Here is a 19122-nt window from a genome sequence, read left to right on the forward strand (position 1 = left end):
AAATTCCTCCCAGGGTATTTCTTTGGTTTATGCCATTTTGTCACTTGACACGTCAGCTTGACACGTCAGCTGTGGCAGTCACTGATTTAGCATGTTTAGTAATGGCACTCTTGGTTCTCACTGAATAGAGGATGCTTTCTGTAGTTTGTTTTCCATTATATTTGGAAGAAATCTTCCTGACACCAGTGTATCATTTAGCTTTCGATTTTGGTGAGTTGTAGGTTTGATTTTTGTGAATTTGATTTTGAAACTCACTTTCCATGGCTCCAAAGGGAGGTTAAACCAAGAATACAAAACATGCAAATAAGATGAAAAGGAAGACCCATGTTTACTTGTGACCACTCCTGGCTCTTTGTATATTCATTCTGCTCTCAATTTGAAGTAAATAAAATAGAAAGATTTCACTTTTTTTTTTTTTTAACCTTATAATGGGTCAACAGTAATAGTCATAGATTCTAGAAAGTTGGTAAGAGTAAGTTTGCATAAAAGCTGCTTGATTAAAATTCTTGGTTAAAACTCAAAGGAAGGAGGCTTAACGCCACAATGCGGGTCAGCTTCTGTTCTTAGAAAATCCTCAGAAACCCTTCAGCAAAGCAATGGCTCTGGATGGTGGTTTCCATCCTGAGGGGTGGTGGACATGACTATTTTCCTGCCTATAAATAGTTCACTAGGTTGAAATGAATGTCAAATAAGTTTCTGTCCTCAACCCCCATTTTAATAGTAGAATATATGAGATAATGGAACAGCAATGGGGTAAATTCAGTGCTGTCAGCTTACTGGTATAAAAGCCTTAGTGATTTAGAAATTTAAGGCCCATCATTAACTCTCTTTCCTTTGCAAATGGAATTTCAGCTGAGATGTAGATGAGGCAAACCACATGACAAATCCATTATTTCTCTGTGAAAAAGCAGGTATCTGGATGGGCCTTTTACCGCTTCCTTACAAACAGGTCCCCAGTGAGGCCATAGTGGAACTAGACTTAGGTAGCCTTTGTCAATTGGAAGTCTGACTGGGGCAGTACAGTAACTGGTATGACTGGAAGTAAAAGCAAGCACGGTGGTGGTGGTGACAAAGACGACAACATGGGGTTGAGAGGACTTTTTTTTTTCAGATAGGGGTTCCTTACCCAGGGAGGTAGTAGTGTTCCATGGGGTAACATGGAGCCTCTTCCTGGGCCTGCGTTTCTTTCTATTCAAGCAAATACACATTCACAAAACAAAACAGATATTAAATTGACCAGAGACTCCCAAGTCATGTGAATTTAAGCAACATTATTCTATGATATGTGGGACTCCTTCCGTCATCCTGTTGACAGAATTAAAAGTTTTTTCTCTTAAACAGCTGTACACTTGATGTCAGCATGTCTTTTGCTGTTTATAATGATGTTGAGGTTAAGACAGATCAAATTTAAATGTTCCTATCAGGTAGGTAATATGACCTAGCATGGGAAGGAAAGCAGTTGTTCATTTTGCATATTAAATGTACAAGAATATTCATGTCCATTTATCTCCCATTTTTCTTTGGACATATGGCTCACTATCTTCTATTTCCCAATTTTGATGGAAATGCAAGCCCAAGAATTATTGACCTTCCTCCAAATTTTTCTATAAGGAAAAAAAAAAGAAAAGGAGAGAGCAAACAATAATGATGAAAAATGGAAGCTGACTCCTAGCCTTGGTGTTGGAAAAAGAGTAGGCAGTGCTGGGACGATGGCAGACTGTGCATCAAATTGTCATTGCTTGGGAATGAAAGTTCTGAGTTAATAAGATGTCCAACTACTAGGCAATTAATAAAACTACATTTTAAGACATTATTTTTTAAAGAGACTGTTTGGTCTAGTGGTTAAGAGTTTGGCTTTGGAACCAGACAGCCAGAGTTCAAATCTCAGTTGTACCATTTATCCACTACGTGACCTTGAGCAATATACTTAATCTTTGAATCTTAGAGCCTCGCTGTAAAACAGGGCCAATTATAAAAAGCATATCATAGGACTTGATGAGATAGTTCATTAGAAGAACTCAGTGTCTGGCATATAGTAAGTGTTTAACAAACATTAGCTGCTACTATATTATTAGTCAGCACTGAGTAGGTCTAAGACAATGTGTTGGTGGACCACCGATATGCAGCTTCTGTTGCATATAGACTTTGGAGCCAGCCAGTTTTGGATCTAAGTGCTGCTTTTTACTAAATGAGTATTTTGGGGCAAATTATATAATTCCTGTGGGCATTTGTTTCTAATCAGTTGTTAAGTATGGCAAAATAGGATCTACGTCTGAGTTTAAGAGGATTCAGTAAAGTAAAGCATGTAAAGTGACTGGCGCATTTGATTAGTATATGATTTATTGAGCACCTAGTAAAGCCTGAAGGTTACTACTATTTTATCCCTGCTTTACAGGAGAGGAAACTGATTCTTTTGGGAAGTTGTGTGCTGGCTTTTTTCTGGCTTTGCTGTTGCTTGAAGGTTCACCCTTCAACATATTTTTCAACACTGATCTTCTCTAGCAGTTCAAGTCTGCTTATAAACATCCATACCCTATCTGTCCTCACACAGTGTTCACCAATGAGCGGGCTTGGCCTGCAGATCTGCGCAATGTCACGTCTTAGTGAAGGACAGTTGGTTGTCATACCTTCAGAATATCTTGTAACTACTCATTCTCCTAAAGGTAGTTGTTGACTAAGAGTCATGGTTTTATCAGAGCACCTGTATCTTGGCCTTTCTTCTGAATGCCCTTGACTTCTTTTATTTTTGGATCTAAAAATGGAAAATTGTCTTTTCAGATTCATGAATCCCCTAAAAAAATTGAAGAAGAAAGGGCATTAACAAAGGAGATGGATTTGGTGGTGGCCATTCAGCAACATGTTGAAATTTTCTGCAGTGGAACAGTCCTCCGTTTACTCTAGACATGGCAAATCAAGCAATATGATGTATCTTTTCTAGCTTTCAAGGAATATTACACTTTGTCCAAACTAGCCAACTCCTTCAAAAGAATTCTGGTGGACATGCACACAGTTGGTTCTTGGAGGTGGCGAGGAGACAGACCTTATGTCATTGAATGAACAGCCTTGGCAGACTTAGGAAAATAGGCTTAATTATGCTTAATAGTGGGAAATTCTCTTTCTTAAAAAAAATCTCATTTGAAATGGTCACTTTATGTCTTTCCAATGAGTGGAGTAGTCAATCTTTTTTGGGAGGGGCGTTGTGCAGGGAGAAGAGGGTAATTACTTCCTTAGCAGAAACTGTCTCTTAACAAAGTGTTCTTTCTTGGGCTCCTAGGCATTTGAGCGTCAGGTAATTTTCAGCAGCTCAAAAGGAAGAAGCAGTGGCAAAATGAAGCTGCCAAAGCAATCCTTATACTATGATTAGATTTTTTAAAATTTAGTAGTGTTTTTTAATAGTTAAAGAACTGGAGATGGAAGTTTACTAGAAGCATGATTTTGCTTATTACTCATCACACATGGTCTGGCCCTTGCTGACCCCTTGACCTTACTACCTTGTGCCTCTTTCTCTTGTCCACTGTGTTTCAGGTACTTTAGTCACCTTTTTGTTTCTTGAGCAGGCCTAGCATTTCTTTCCCTTGAGCCTTTGGTATTCCTTGTGCCTGGGTAATCTTTTAGATCTTTGTATGTCTGGCTTTTCATCATTCAAATGTCCATTCCAGTGGCATCTCCTGAGCTGTCATCCTCATGATTTTGCATCTCCTGAAGAATTACTTCCCCTTCAGAGTCCTTGTCTGCTCTCTCCAAATACCCTGTTTTATCTATCTGGAATTACAGTTTTGTCTTGTTTGTCTGTCTCCTCTAAGATAAGACCTTCATGAAGATGGGGGCCTTCATCTTTCCAGTTCATTAATAGGTCTCCATCCCCTAGAACAGTTTCCAAAGATTAATTAATATATGCTGTGTATATATTTGTTAAATGAATGAATGAATTTATTTTGAATATAAGTGTTTTTGAAAGCATCCCCAAACACTTTTGTGTGTGTACTTAATATAGACCAGAGGTCAGTAGACTTTTTTATAAGGTGCTGCATAGTAAATGTTTTAGGTTTTCAGGACCAAAATATTTCTGTGGCAACTACTCAGAAAGCAGGTACAGGCAGTCTGTAAACCTAGGTGTGGCTGTGACCCAGTAAAAGTTTACTTAAACAAACTGTTCGTGAGAGGTGGGGTGCCATATTTGGCTTTTAGGCTGTAGTTTGCCCACCTTTTATGTAGAGTCTATCCATTTTAACCTACACATTCTAGAATATATGTGAAAGAGTGAGGTTTGAAGAGTAGCTGTCTTAATTGGAGGCTCTGTGTGTTCATTTGGTTTACAACTAAGAGAATATGAACATGAACATCTGTTCTTGTTCTTCTAGAGGAGAACATGTAATGAAACTTATTTGTAGCGTGACAGAAACGTTCCAAAAGAGATATCCCACAGAGGGTGAAATACATATTCAACACTGTTGCAGCAGAAAAATTGAGTACTGATCAAGCATTGCAGTGGAAATACCAGGAGAAATATTTAAGAGATTTGAAAATTGAAAAAGTTTATTTTGACCTCTCCTAGCTAACCTAGGCTAATAATAGGGTTTTAGTTTAGCCTAAAGCAGCAAATTTAGGAAATGGAATGATCTGAAATTATGGCAGACTTTACATACTTTTCTTTAGAAGGAAGAATAAGTCAAGGATACCTGAATGCCATTGGGCATACATGTGAAAACTTGAATTTATGAATGTTTTTGCACCAGGACCAACACAGGCTCTTGTCTCTAGTAAGACACTAACCCATGTCTGAACTTTCCTAAGAGCCAAGGAAGCTTAGTTCTCTACCTTCTCCCCTTCCCACCCTGCTGCCCAGAGCAGGAACTAGCGGATCAGTGGAAAATCTCTGAACTAGCTCTTCTGTTATTTAAAGGATTACAGATTCATAGATGATAGCCTCATAATTTGCTTCTGGAACTGGGTGTCTCCTTTTCTTTTGTGACTCAAAGAGTTAAAGTAGTAAAAGTTGACTTGTTCTACTAAGCAGTTAGAATTAGATTGTAAAAATCTTGATAAAATCCAACAGATGTTTAAAACAGCATTGTTAATAAACTGAAAACATTTGTATAGGTTTTTGTTTTGTTCTGTTTTGTTTTTTGTTTTATACTATCAGTTGTTTTAAACGCATTTGTGTGGGGTTTTGAGATTAATTTGCTAGGTGAGAGTTTTCAGTGATTAAGAATCTGTTTACAACCACCCCAGAGTCTTATTTGTAACTTCTCTCTCTTCAAATTAGTGTGTGTCATAACTTGTTTCTCCTTCAGAACTACATGTTCTGGTGAGCATGATTTGTGAGGATATAATTGACAATCTTGAAGAGTAAGATATTTGTTCTTTACATTGTAATCTTTCTCTCAGTGGCTCCAAAGGCCACTGATGAGAAATACTAGAGGCACAAATGATTGCCTGTTCTTAACATAATGGCTCAGTTCTAGAAAGATGAGAAATGACAGTCTTGGATGTATTGCATCCAGTTTGTTTGTTTGCTGAGATGTCTTTATGACCTCGTGAATGAGAGAAAATTCAAGGGACTTGAGCAGCACCACTGTCCTTGGCAGATCGTTGTCATAGACACAAATGGAACCTGGAGTTTGTCAGGGTGTGTCTACAGGGAGCAGAGCTTTTGTAGTCTTTTCCTTTGGCTCCACTAAGATAACAACAGTTTTCTAAAGGCCTATTCATATTCCATCTTTTTCAAAAAATTTCTGAGGTCATCCTAATTAGAGTGCCCTTTATGTCCTCTGAGCACTTAGAGTACTTAATATCTCTTTTGTGGCATTTATATCTATTGCTCTGTATTTTGCAGTCTTCATGAGTCTCTTCTGTTAGATTGTCAATTCCTTAATGCCTGGAACCAAGTGTGATTTCTCTTGTTTCTTATTCTGTGGGGGATAGTCTTGGATATAGTTTCTCTTTGCTCTGTGTTCTCATAGCACATCTACAAGTCAGCCTCTCCCTCTTAAATGTTTAATTTCTGAAAGGCACAGAGTTTGGCTTGTTCAATTTTATATCCCTCATATACAATCCCTGATAAATAGCTGCTTAATTAATGTTTAGATGAATGGAAGAGTCAGTAAAGCTGTAGTTGACCCAATAAAACACTGAGCTATCTACATTTGTATGGTTTTTGCCACTATACACACCTCTTGGAAGTACAGTGTATTGCCCTTAAAAACCACATACGTTGAGGACCAATAATAATCATCTATTTGAAATACAACTTGAAGGATGTTTCTTCCATCTGAAGCTTTCAACAAAAGAGCCCAAGGCTACTCTTTGATAATCCTGGGATGGTTGGCTGGCAATTATGAATACTGGAAGAAGGATGGCCTAAGTTCAAGTCCTTCCTCTGCTGCTTAGGAGTGGTTTGACCTTGTAGAGGTCACTTGTGTGCTCAATGATAGTTTCTCATCTGGAAAATAGAAGTGAAAACAGTATCTGGTTGCCTGTGCTTCTCTTCTTCTCAGGGTTATTGGGAAAATCAGATGGCACCGTGCTTACACAGGTACTTAGAAAACCACATTACCTTACAAAGGGAATATACTATTACCTGTTATGAAATAGGGTGATATCCTATGGTTTTAGCTTTCCATTTTTTTCGTGGTTCTATAAAATAAATAATCCAACCTATAATTAGGACAGTTGGCTGTTACCCAAACAGGGCCTCAATTCTACCTGTTATACTCAGGTCCTGCAAAAAAAGGGGTGGTAATTTCTTGTTAGTTAGTCACAGTTTCCTTATTGTCATGCTAGTTCTTTTCCTAGATGGAAAAAGAGAGATGTAGCTAATGAATTTTATGCCTACAGCAGAACATTAAATTCTATTGACCACACCTTTGCTTGTTCCAGTTTCTCTGCCCCCTTCTTTCTCACCTCCCTCAACAGGTTTGACGCCTTTACCTCTGATACATTCTTTTGCAAGGCCTAATGGTGGAATTTTCAGATTCTTTTTTTTTTAAAGTGGATTTTTTTGGAATTTTCAAATTCTTGATACTTTCCTAAAATTGTGCCTTGTTTTTGCTTTCCCCAACTCTTGTTAGGTTCCTTTCCTTGCCACAGAGTCTGTCTTTCCCAAACTCTATTCCTGGGAACAAAGTTAGAGATGAATGACTAAAATTTTGGATTGTGGCCTGTCTTTGAGAAAGGGAGGTGGAGTGGTTATTTCTGAACGCTTCCTGCTTAGGTGTGATGATGACTTTACATTTTGTACTCTGTCTTTTCGGCACCATACACACAAAAACTTATATTATTTCCAAGCCTCAGAGAATAAGTCCTCCATAGGCTCATTTAAGATTCCTGGAAAGTCAAGTCTGGCAAAATTTGTTTCCAAAAATAGGAATCATTTGAGAAAAGAGGTGTTACATTATTCATATTGATCTGTGAGCAGCGATGTCTTTGAAGCTTTCTCTAAAATGAGACATTTGTGTTTGGATTTATGGCTTGACTGTCAGCTTGATTATTAGGTCAATTCTTGGGAAATAATGCTGTAGCTTGAGAGACACGGGTTTGTGGTTTGAGGTTAGTGGGAAGAAAATGGGTTTGGAATGAGACAGGTAGGGTTTAAATCCTTGCATACACCTCCTAGTTATATGAATTTTTTTGGTCACTTATTTTATTGTAAAATTTGACATCTGCTGATAAAAATTAGCTGAAATGATGCGTATTGAGTTCCACATGGTCTCTGACACTTTGGAGGCATTCAGTAAGTGATAGTTTCCATCGCATTTAGTCAAGTGGAACATGAATCACGGTTGTTTGTTTGTTTGTTTGTTTGTTGTAATGTTAAGAGACAGAACCCACTTAAATTGGCCTAAGGGAAAAAAGTTCATTTGAAACATGCATTGGGAAGGTCTAGAGATGTTTGACTTGAGACTTATCTGGATCTAGACGTTAGATGCTGCCATTAAAACCTCCTCATCTCCCCATTCCTCTTGTCCCATTTCTGAGTTCTGCTTTTGTCTATGCTGGCTTCATTTTTAGGCGTTTCCAACACATGGTGGAAAAGGCAACTGTTCTAAATTCCAGGTGTTTATGATTTTTGTTTCTCATGATTCCAGGAAAAAGAAAGCAACTCGCATCTACAGCATCAATGCACATAAAGACTTCTAGTTTTCTTTGTTCTGGGTGCCCATCTCTAGATCAGTCCCTGCCCAGGGGATTGAGTGCCTCAGTTGGCTCTGCATTGCCATGTTCTCACCTCTATCAATAGAGAGGCAAGATCTCTTAGTTAATTACCCCTTTAGAATCATATGGAGGAGGAAATGACACCTGCACAGGTGTGCGACTAGACAAATAGGTAAGAAATGTGTCCATTTAAAGATAGCAATCAAGTGTCCCAAGACAGATACAGCATGCTCTCAAATTTGTGTGTGTGTGTTCACCCATGCATGTGTGCATAGGCACCAGCAAGTATGCTTTAATGACTCCTTTAATGCATTTTGGTTGTGTGTTACTTTAAAGTTTCTGGGCTGAGAACTGGGGTAAACTGCAAGGGATCTGGGAATTGCCTGAAATGATACACAGCATTTTATATGAACGTACAGAAAAAATATTTTTCCCCGAGTTAATGTTGTGTGACATGTTCTCTCCAATAAAGTTAATGCAGGCTCTTTATAAGGTTCTGCAAAATCTTTGGCTCATCTTCTGCAACATGTAGGGAAAACTTCAGGAAAGTTCCTTTCACCACTATTTTTGGAAGATCAGCCATAGATTCATTCTCTCAGGGTTCCACCACTTCCTGTTTCCTCCAGTGGAATCTTTATCTTGAATGATGTTTATCAAAAAAGAGCAAAAAAAAAAAAGTTAGCAAATTTTGTAAAATTTGAATCAGTTAATTTTGGGGAGGGCTTTTGTGTTTGTAATTGATAGCTTACCAGTTGTGGTGCATGCTGGTATAAACAACCTTTCGAAGAAGCTAGCTATTAACATAGTTCTTTTTCTCAGGCATAAGGGACTTCTACCTTATACTATAATTTTTCTTCTTAATTGTAGAAATGTAGACAGGAAAGAGAATTCTGTTTGATTGGAGCCAATTCAAACACCGGAACCAAAAGAAAGAGCTTCCATGGTTGCTTGAATTATTTTAGCTTCTCAAAATTAAACTGGTGGTTTACCAGCAATAGGTGGAAACAACAGGACAGTTGCACTCAGTCCCATTGTTAGAGAGATAAATCGGTGGCATTGGTTCTAGGTTTGGGAGTTATGTGCAGACTTTTGTACTGATCCTAGATCCAGAGCTTCTTTCCTATGGCTTTCTTAAATCACAAAATCCCTTCCTCAAGGTTGTTTCCTATATGGGGATTTGATGCTATGAGGATTAGATTGCTCAAACAAAGGCAGGAGCAACATGCTTCTAAAATGAGTCCTCTGGTTCACTTCATCAGATGTTAGAACTGGAAGGGATCGTTGAAGATTCTCACTTGCCTCTGTAAGGATAAACTGAGTCTCCAGCAGGCTGAATAACTTAACTATTGAGTCCCAGGCTACTTGAGGAACAGAGCTGGAAGTAAGTTCTAGGGACCCCTACAGACTAGTAATTTTTTTCCCAGCTATCCCACTTTTTTCTCAGACAAAATTTTAACAAATTATCCCCAAAGCCTTGTTTTCCTTATTGCATAGCTCAAATGTGGACTCTGAGGGCAAGAACCCAATTGGTCTTTTTCATCATCATATGCCCGGTAGTAGCATTAATTAACTGCAGCAGCAGCAATAATAGTAGTAGTTGTAATGGGAGGATTGTAATAATAATCATGTCTATAAGAACTTACCCTGGCCAGATACTATTCTATATACTTTATATAGATTTACTTATTTAATCCAAACAACAACCCTCTGAACTGGGTACTATTATTATTTTCATTTTACAGATGAGGAAACTGAACTCCGGGAACAAAGAGCCTAAAATATGCATAGAAGCCACTTGATAAATATTTGCTCAGTCCCTAGAAGTTCCAAAGCACCTTCCTAGTCATTATATAATGTATAATATATAATTTCAAGGGAGGGCATTATTCAGAGGAAATAGAGGCCCAAGGGACTCTAAGAGACAAAGTTTAGAGGGATATGGTAGACTAGGACCTACTTGGATCCTTTCCTTCTGACCTTGTTAGGGTCATCATTGGATTCCTACAAAAACACATCCTGAAGGTCAGTGGCGAGGGAAACTCTGCGGCAGTGTCTGGTTTTATATTTACCCACAGGTTGGCCATTTCCAGCATTCTTCATTACTTTGTATAGATCCAAATTTCTATCTGGTATCAATTTCTCTCTGCGCAAAGGACTCCCAAGTGTTGGCCTTTGTTCTGACAGATAGTTAAGTTACTTGGGATCAGTGAGACCCTTTTGAAACCCTTTCCAGTGCAGCCTGTGTCTAGGACTCTTTGGGGACACTTTCTGATGTTTTATGTAAACTAGCTCTTCTCAGGCTGGTGGGAATGCCAGTTATTCCCAGTCCGGTGTGAACCCTAGGTCCTGGTGCAGAGCAGTACTCAGACAATGCCTTGCGGGGACCCCTTTGTAGATTTCCAGAGTTGCTGCCTCATTCTCCCTGAAATTTTTGTCTTTGACTCCTTAGCAACACCCCTGAGCTTGGCTTGGCTTGAGTTCCTTCTTCCTGCCCTACTGCCTAGTGAATTGGGGTGATAGGAGAGCTTATCTCACTTGGAATTTCCTTCCCTCAGGGATCACTGTCTTGCATTGCCTTTGTCTAGAATTTAATACAGTTGTTTCATGGATTTTGTCCACTTTTCTAGTTATTTGTAACTATTAATCCCTCATGGATGGAGGTGGAAGGCCATGTCTTGTTTGAGGTTCCAGACCTTAGCAGGGTACTCCGTGTCCCCTGTTTGTTAAGAATAGACATCATCCTTTGCTTCTTTTACTTCCTTTCCTCATCCATATTCAAGGGAATATGGAAATTACTGGCAAACTGAATTGTTATGTAAAGCAAGTAGAATCTGCTCTTCCCTATCAAAGATGAGGTGAAAAATCGATTACTCCACTTACTCACTGTCTCCCCACGGAGCCAGAGTCTGGAACCTTGAAATAACTTAAGAAGCCTTAGGCTTGTGTGCCTGTGAACTAGCTGTGCTATAGGGCAAGATCCACATCTGTTTCATTCATCTTTGTATCCCAAAACTAAACAGAAGAGTGAGCACACACTAGGCCCATGAATGAATAAATGAGTGAGTGAGTGAGTGAATAAAAATGTGTAAATTATCACACAGGATGGTGAACTTGGGATTTGTGTGTATGTATGTGGGGGAAGGGAGTGATTGTTGGCTGCCTGGGAGTTGTACCTATGAGGAAAAACCAGTTTGCCGCCCACATGCGTGCGTGTGTGCGCGCGTGCGTGTTTGTGTGTGTGTGTGTGTGTGTGTGTGTGTGTGTAGGTTTGATTACCTGTGGGCATTTATGTCCTGGTTACTTTTCCAGTCTGAGCAAGTACAGTTGTTAACCAGCTCTTCCACAAAGAGACTGGCTTTTCCCTTTACGTGTCACTCCCGGGTGAGGTGGGTGGTGTTTAAAAGAGGAGAAACCACAAGGAGCCTGTAGCTGTGTTAGCAAGAGTGTTTCTTGCAAGTCTGTCTACTGCTGATGAATTGGAGGGAGACCTACCAACAAGAGATTGCCCCATTTGATTTTTTTCATGGAATGGAAAGTGCTGTATGTAAGGTAAATGATGATTTTAGGATGAAAAAAAGGAGAGACGCGGGAACAGAGGAAGGGTGGTGGTATATATGTAGAAATCATGTATAAATAAAAATTAAGCAATTTTTCTAATCATCATCTTGTAGATTGAATGTTCTATTAAAATGCGTAGCCTTTTTTGACTTTGTTACTCTAAGGTCTCTCTTAGTTTTATACCACTCTTATTTTGACATTAATTTTCTTTCCTTCTTTAAAAAATAGTTACCAGTGTTTGCCTTCATCTTCTGTGATCAGCTGCATGCTACAATTTGGTGCCCTTTTGTAATTTATACTCCCCATTACTGTATTTGCTTGCTTATTTACGATTGGGTCAGAAGCCATGAATGTAAGAGGATACACTGTACTACTATTTCAGTAGCTTTAGAATTGGACTTCAGGAAGCAGGGCTTTAAGATTACTAAACAAGTTCATTCCTTCTGGGTCAAACTTCCTAATAAATACCTAACAAAAAGTTCCATCATTAGACGCTTCTAGTCTTTTATGTAATGCTGCTTGGGCTGCCACCCAGAAAGTGGGTTCTTTGAAGATAAAGATACCAGTATTTATTCCTGTAGCAAAGAATACCATGGGTTTAAGGGGATTTTGAATTGTACTATTTTGGTGAAAGTGAGCAGCTATGTATTCTGTTGTTATGGTGATGAGTTGTCATTGCATTGATACATACAGTATTGTTTTTAGGAAATGGTTTGGTAGCTTCTTCTCCTTTTTTCCCCCACCTCCTATTCTAAATTTATTATAAGTATAAAGGGAAAGAAGTCATTGTTCATTATTGGTGTTTTATGGTCGAACAGATTGTTTTCATTTTGAGAACTAACAATTGTAGGGGTGGGTGTGGTGAAATGGAAAAGTGCAGAAATTAAAGCAACTACAGTCAGAGTCTAGAAATTCATTGACCGTGGACTGTATTCTCAGAGGGAGACACTTAAGGATTCACTGCTTATCTCTTTTATTAATTGAGATAATAAGTGGATGTAAAGCATGTTGAGAGTGGCTGGTATATTGAAGAGGGCTGATAAGCCATTCAAGAAAGTTTTTTTTGATTAAGTAAATTCTACCCCCAGTGTGGGGCTTGAACTCATGACACTGAAATCAAGCCAGCCAGGGGCCCCAGAAAGTCACTTAATTTTAAAAAGGGCTAGTTACTTTCTAAACTTTCAGAAACAATTTGATAATCAAGGCAAAAAAAAAAAAAAAAAAGTAGTCCGAGCCCTTATTTTTTTCCCCAAAACATTAGAATAGAAGGAACTGAAATGCAAACAAGTTTCCTTCCTTTTCCAGTGTCTGTTTTATTCTCTAGGAGGAGCTACTTCATGGGATTTTGTAGCTCTTATTTTACCACAGGCTAGACAGTTTCTTTGCATATTCATATAAGTATATTCTTTTTACATTTTGGTATACCATGTTGATTCCACAACATGGACTTCTAATATACTTAAGACCTCCTAATGGTAGAAAATATGTCCCTTTTTTTTTTTCCTTTGGTAAGAATTATTTATTAGAGAGAGCCTGTGTGCATGCAGGAGTTTAGGGAGGGGCAGAGGGTGAGGGAGTGAAAATCTCAAATGGACTCCCTGCTGAGCACAGAGCCCTATGCAGGGCTTGTTCTCACGGCCCTGAGTTCATGACGAGCTGAAATCAAGAGGCAGGCAGTCATTCAACCAACTGAGCCACCCAGGTGCCCCTCCTGTTCTTTTTAATAGCTGCGTAGTATTTCATCATACAGAGGTGCCCTGCGTCATTTAACCAGTCCTCTGTTGACAGCTTCTTGATGACTTTAGCTACATGATGACTTTTGACTGTTTAACAGTATTTCTTAGAATATGAAGTCCAAATATTATTGTCAGCCCAACTACTCCAGGCTTTGTATGAGTTAAAGTAACAATTCTTTTTTTTTTAAAGATTTTATTGATTTATGAGAGAGAGAGAGCACGAGCGAGCATGAGCGTGGGTAGGGGCGGAGGGAGAGGGAGAAACAGACTCCCCACTAAGTGGAGAGGCCAATGTGGGGCTTGATCCCAGGACCCCAGGATCATGACTGAGCCAAGCATATGTTTAACCAACTGAGCCACCCAGGTGCCCCTGAAGTAACAATTTAAAACAGCGTTTTTTGTTATTGCATTTAGAAGAAATTTTGCAAGAGAGGCAGTCTCTTCGGTGTCTAGTCTTCTTGTTATGCAATAAAGCAATTACTGTTCTCACCTAATTATATAGCAAATTATAGAGTAGGGTGGAGTGGGCACACTGTCTAGTATCAGGTTCCTTCATACTTCCCCCTTGATGACTGCAGAACGGCCCTTTTTTTTTGGCCTGGTTTAAATGAAGAGTGTAGTAACCCATGTGTAGTAATTAAAATTCAGTGAAGATCTTTCTTCACTACACATTCAGCTCATGCAGTTTCAGAATCCATAAGCTATGTGAATAACTTCCCAAGGATGTTTGTCACATGGAGAAAAATCACCAAGGAGAAAACAGTTTTTATTGTAGCTGCTGGTTATTTCTGTTTTGGTGGATTGTTAGCTTTGCTTATGAAAAGGAATGTTACATGTTCACCAGTTCTCACTCAATACATGTGTTCTCCTATCCTTGGCAATGCCTGCTGGCTCTCACAACTATCCCCTATCCCATCTCTGTCCTTAAGATCTATGCATTGCTTTTATTATGTACAGTTTAGGCAGTTTTGAAGTTCATATTAAAAGAAAACATTGTTTTTCTGAGAGCACATGCCTCCTTTGTACTTCCTTAAGACTCTATCTCTGTATGACTTCTTAATTTTCAGAAGAATTTCATTATCATTATCATTATCATTACCCTGCTCCTGCAGGGTCATCTGGGATTCTTGGAATTGACTTGGAACTCACTTGCCAATGGAACTGCTGTTAACTCAAGAGGTATCAAATTGATTTCCTTCAATCTTTGATATTTTCCTGAAGTTCAACAAGCCTACTGCATTGACTCAATGCTGGACCATTTGTTCGGACCTGGTCATCATTGTCCAATGAGCTGTGTGTACTTATTTTTTATAACCTTGTGACAGTCTCAGAAAAATCCATTTTAGTTTTCCCTTTTCCAGTGTATGCTTCCAGTGCATTGCTTCCAAAGTAATAGTAACTTTGTTTCACTGGGACTGATACCAGTATACTGGTAATCATTTTGCAGTTCTCAGAATCATAGATTTCCTTTCCAGCTGTTTGCAATGAATATTTAGTGATATTTGAAGGAATCAGGTTTCAATTACGTAAACTTTAGAAGGTGTTGCCAGGAAATAATTAGAATCTTATCTTGTAGGACTATTGTCAGCATTCGGACCTCAATTTCATAAAATTCCTTGATAAAATCCTGGTCCAGGAAAGACCCTCTCTTGCCATTTATAAATTCATACAATCACCATGTTTTTGTTTGGTTCTGTAAACACTGTGGTGCTTTTCTAGTGATTGATAAAGAGGATCCCCAGGGTGCCTGGGTAGCTCAGTAAGTTAAGCATTTGACTTCGCCTCAGATCATGATCTTGGGGTCCTGGGATCAAACCCCCATGTCAGGCTCCCCACTCAGCAGGGAATCTGCTTCTGCTTCTCCCTCTCTCATTCCCCCAGCTCATGCTCACTCGCTCTCTCTCTTTCTCTCAAATAAATAAAATCTTAAAAAGAAAGAGGACCCCAAACTTTTCACCTTTTAAAGATATACCCTTGGGAGCTATATACTTGGGGGAAAAAACTACTGCAAGCCAACGATAAAGTTGTTGTAGTCAAACATTCAGTGCCCAAGTAAATGTGGATGATGCACACATACCTTCTTAAAATTACCTAAAATAGAGAAGAATTTTGAAAATTATACTGAATTTACTTTTATAAAAATATACTTTTAAATATATTTGATTGCATCTTAATGCTGTACCAAGTACTAAGTTTCATTGCATGTATGAACATACTTAAGCCTCTTGTTCTGGGCTATATTTGTGAGCTCTTATAATTTCTGATCCACAGTAGAAGTACAAGTGAAACAGCTACATAAAAAGTGCAAATAGGAGAACTTCCCAACTTTTTTTTTTTTTTAATTGGCCCCGTGACCAACTGAAGAACTTCCAACATAATGGCTTTAGTGAACCAGAAATTCTCCACTGATTGCCTCTTGGAATATGCAAAATTTAAGATGAAACAAAACATTTTTTAAAAGTTTGTCACATTGTCACCCCTGTGGCTGGTACACACAGCCTTGGGAATATTCTTCCTCTCTGTGTTCCTCAAGGTGGAAGAAGCTCGCATTACATGGAAGTTTTTACATTTTTTGGCTGATGCAGAACAGCTTTGAAATGGGCCATTTTGTAGATCGACAAATCAATAGCATGACAATGAAGCTGTCTGCATTTTTGGGCATGGGTTCCAAGTATGCACAAAGCAAGCTGTAATTTTAAATAAAGACTAACGAGTTATCCAGGTATGTACTCAGAGTTTTAATGGTGTTATTGGGAAAGCTTGCAAACTTTCTAGTTTTGGTAGAATACTGTATGATGCACTTTTAAGAGTTCATTATTCATGTGAAACTGTAGGTTCCAGAAGCTCAGATGCACATGGAAATAACAGCTGCCATTTACTGAGTATCATCATACTAAGTTCTTTAACAACTTTACAGTTTATACTTCCAGTTCTGGAATGATTTCTATGCATTCATATATATAGATGTGTATATTGTTACAAAGACAGGTTTTTTTTTTTTTTTTAAAGATTTTATTTATTTGACAGAGAGAAACCACAAGTAGACGGAGAGGCAGGCAGAGAGAGAGAGAGAGAGGGAAGCAGGCTCCCTGCTGAGCAGAGAGCCCGATGCGGGATTCGATCCCAGGACCCTGAGATCATGACCTGAGCCGAAGGCAGCGGCTTAACCCACTGAGCCACCCAGGCGCCCACAAAGACAGGTTTTAGTTTTAACATAAATTGTACATATGTTTTGCTAAGCAGCCAGATTTCTTTCTCCTTTGTTCCTCTGTTTAATATCATTCCCATGTCAGTATTCACGGGCGTAGGACATTCTTTGAACCTGTGAATAGGATTGTGTAGCACTGGTTCTCAAAGTTATCTGTACATTGGAATCACCTGTGGAGTTTGGAAAAATACTCATGCCTGGGCCCCCAATACCAGAAAATCTGATGTAATTGGTATGGAGTAAATAAAGCCTGGACATCAGAGTATGAGAACCAGTGGTTTTGTTTGTTTGCTAGTTTGTTTTCTTATTGGGTGGGGAGGAGGGGCAGAGGGAGAGAGAGAAATCTGTGGAACTTGATCTCACAACCCTGAGATGATGACCTGAGCTGACATTGAGTTGGATGCTTAACCGAATGAGCCACCCGGGCGTCCTGAGAACCAGTGTTTTTATGCTGCGGGTACACCAACATTTAGTAAAACATTCACCTGTTGAAGGTCACTTAGTGATTCTGTATTACAAATGATGAATGGGTTTTCTATTACAGTGTTGTAGTGAGTAACCTTGTTACTATATCTCTGTGCTCATGTGTGAGTATATCTGTAGGTTAATCCCTGCATGTGGAATCTAGGAATTCTTAGATGTGGATCAGAGGGCCAGTACATTAAAAACAACAATAGATATTGCTATTTTGCATTCCGTTTTGAGGCGATACAATTGACTTTCCCATCCACCCCATTAAAACTCTGAGTACACAATTGCTCTTTCTGGGGCTGAGGTGTGCCACCCCACGCCCCAGCCTCCATTAAGAAAAAGTTTGTTCTGATTTTGGAGGACTGTACATCTAAGTGTTTATGGAGGTTCCAAACATGAAGAGAGATTGGGGAAATCCCACTGTCAAAGCTTTATTTCTCTTGGTGTTTCTAGTGCTGTGGGCTTTGGAAGTGAGTTTTATAGGCTGATGTGACAGAGTAATGCCTTCACTTCCGATCGTTAGAGGGTATATGTGTCTCCCAAAAAGGGCCAGGGCAGGTTGGGTTGAAGAGCAACACCCACTAGAGCCACACAACTTCTCAAACAGGAGTGGGAATGCCTCTTTAATCCCTTTTTCCACACCTGAACTTGCATTCAACTGAGGCTTTTACAAAACATCGTCTTTTCACAAGCCTCTCTTGAAGATTTATGATGTAAAGTTTGTAGGTAGAATTTTTATGGAGGGCAGGGTGGCACTTTCGAAGGGAGTTCCAGTTTTCACAATGGGACTCCATCATCTGTCCTTCTTGTTTCTGGGTGGCTTCTCCTCACCTTGTCATGTGCAGGACTCATTAGTAATAGCCTGAGCGCAGGTGTGGCGCTGGCCTTGCCCAGAGTGAATCCCTCTGAGTAGCAGGCGTTGTGGAGAGACTCGGGCTCTAGTAAACATCTCACCACACTGTAATTTTAAACCCAGGAGTCCCCATGGACCCAGCTTTCTATAAACATTCTTTACATTTGTGATGGCAAATGGTGGCCGTGTCTGCCCATGTGCAGATGACCTTTCCGAGGCAAAAGTGTGAAAGCCGGTGGCTCTGGGTGTTTGCAGTAGGTGGTCTTGCGTGGGGATCAATTCCTAATGACTTTCATGGATAGAAAGATGCCTTCAGGTGTACAGACTAGAATAATAAGTAGGTGAGATTGGTGCCTGAGTAAAATGTGAAGGAGAATTGGGTCAGAATTACCCATGTCGGCGTCCTTGCAGTGACTGAGAGGGGTGTGCTCTGTGGCAGCTCTTGTGTAAATGGTTGGCTTGAAACACCAGATCCGTCGAAGGCTTCAAAATACACGGGAAAGCTATGACTTTTTCAAAGTGCCTTTTCCCACATTGCCCCTAAAACTCTCAGAGAATTTCCCACAATTTGCAGATAAACTGACTAACCTGCAGAGCCCTTGATTTAGTGATGACAACTGTCCTGTAGAGATTAAACCAGCCTCATTCCAGGAATTTGTTCTGCTGATACACACAGGAATGTCAGAGAAAGGAATCTGGTTCACACATTTCCACCGAACAGTAGTTAACAAATGTAAGTCCTCCTTCCAGCTTTTTAATGTAGTTCTCACTTCCCTTTGTAATGTCCACTTAAAATCCATCAAACATTTATAGAGGACTTCAGGATATTGAAGTCTTTCCTACAGTTCCTCCAGGAAAGGAGTGGGTGAGCTGCTGTTTGAACCTGGGTCAGGTCTCCACAGCTGCCTGTGTCATGTTGTGTCTGTTCATTAGTTTTCCCCTAACTGCGAAACACAGACATTTTCCATGAGAAAGTTGGGGGTTTCCTAATAGTTACCAGAGAATGAGGCTAAGTTTAACCAAGAGCTTTTGTTCTCCATGGTGTTTCATTTTTCTCTTCTTGCAATTGTATTAATCTTGGCATAAAAGTAGTCAGAAGAACATGAACAGAGGAAGGTAATTAGTGAGTTTTAAATTTTCTT

General features: G+C 39.4%; 1 protein-coding gene across 4 annotated transcripts in view; it reads left to right on the top strand.

Annotated features, from left to right (window-relative positions):
• The window catches only part of DAAM1 (dishevelled associated activator of morphogenesis 1), a 162691-nt gene that overhangs the window by 35517 nt on the left and 108052 nt on the right, over positions 1-19122 (top strand). Inside the window, exon 1 of one of the 4 annotated variants that reach the window (XM_045070062.1) lies at positions 11566-11703. The exons of the other annotated variants lie outside the window; for them this stretch is intronic. The gene's annotated coding sequence lies outside the window, so the exon portion shown is untranslated. Of the gene's footprint in view, positions 1-11565; positions 11704-19122 lie in introns of those variants that run through there. 4 annotated transcript variants of the gene reach the window in all.

This window comes from Mustela putorius, unplaced genomic scaffold (genome assembly GCF_011764305.1).
Source record: "Mustela putorius furo isolate JIRA1106 unplaced genomic scaffold, ASM1176430v1.1 tig00000129_pilon_pilon_pilon, whole genome shotgun sequence".
Classification (NCBI taxonomy): domain Eukaryota; kingdom Metazoa; phylum Chordata; class Mammalia; order Carnivora; family Mustelidae; genus Mustela; species Mustela putorius.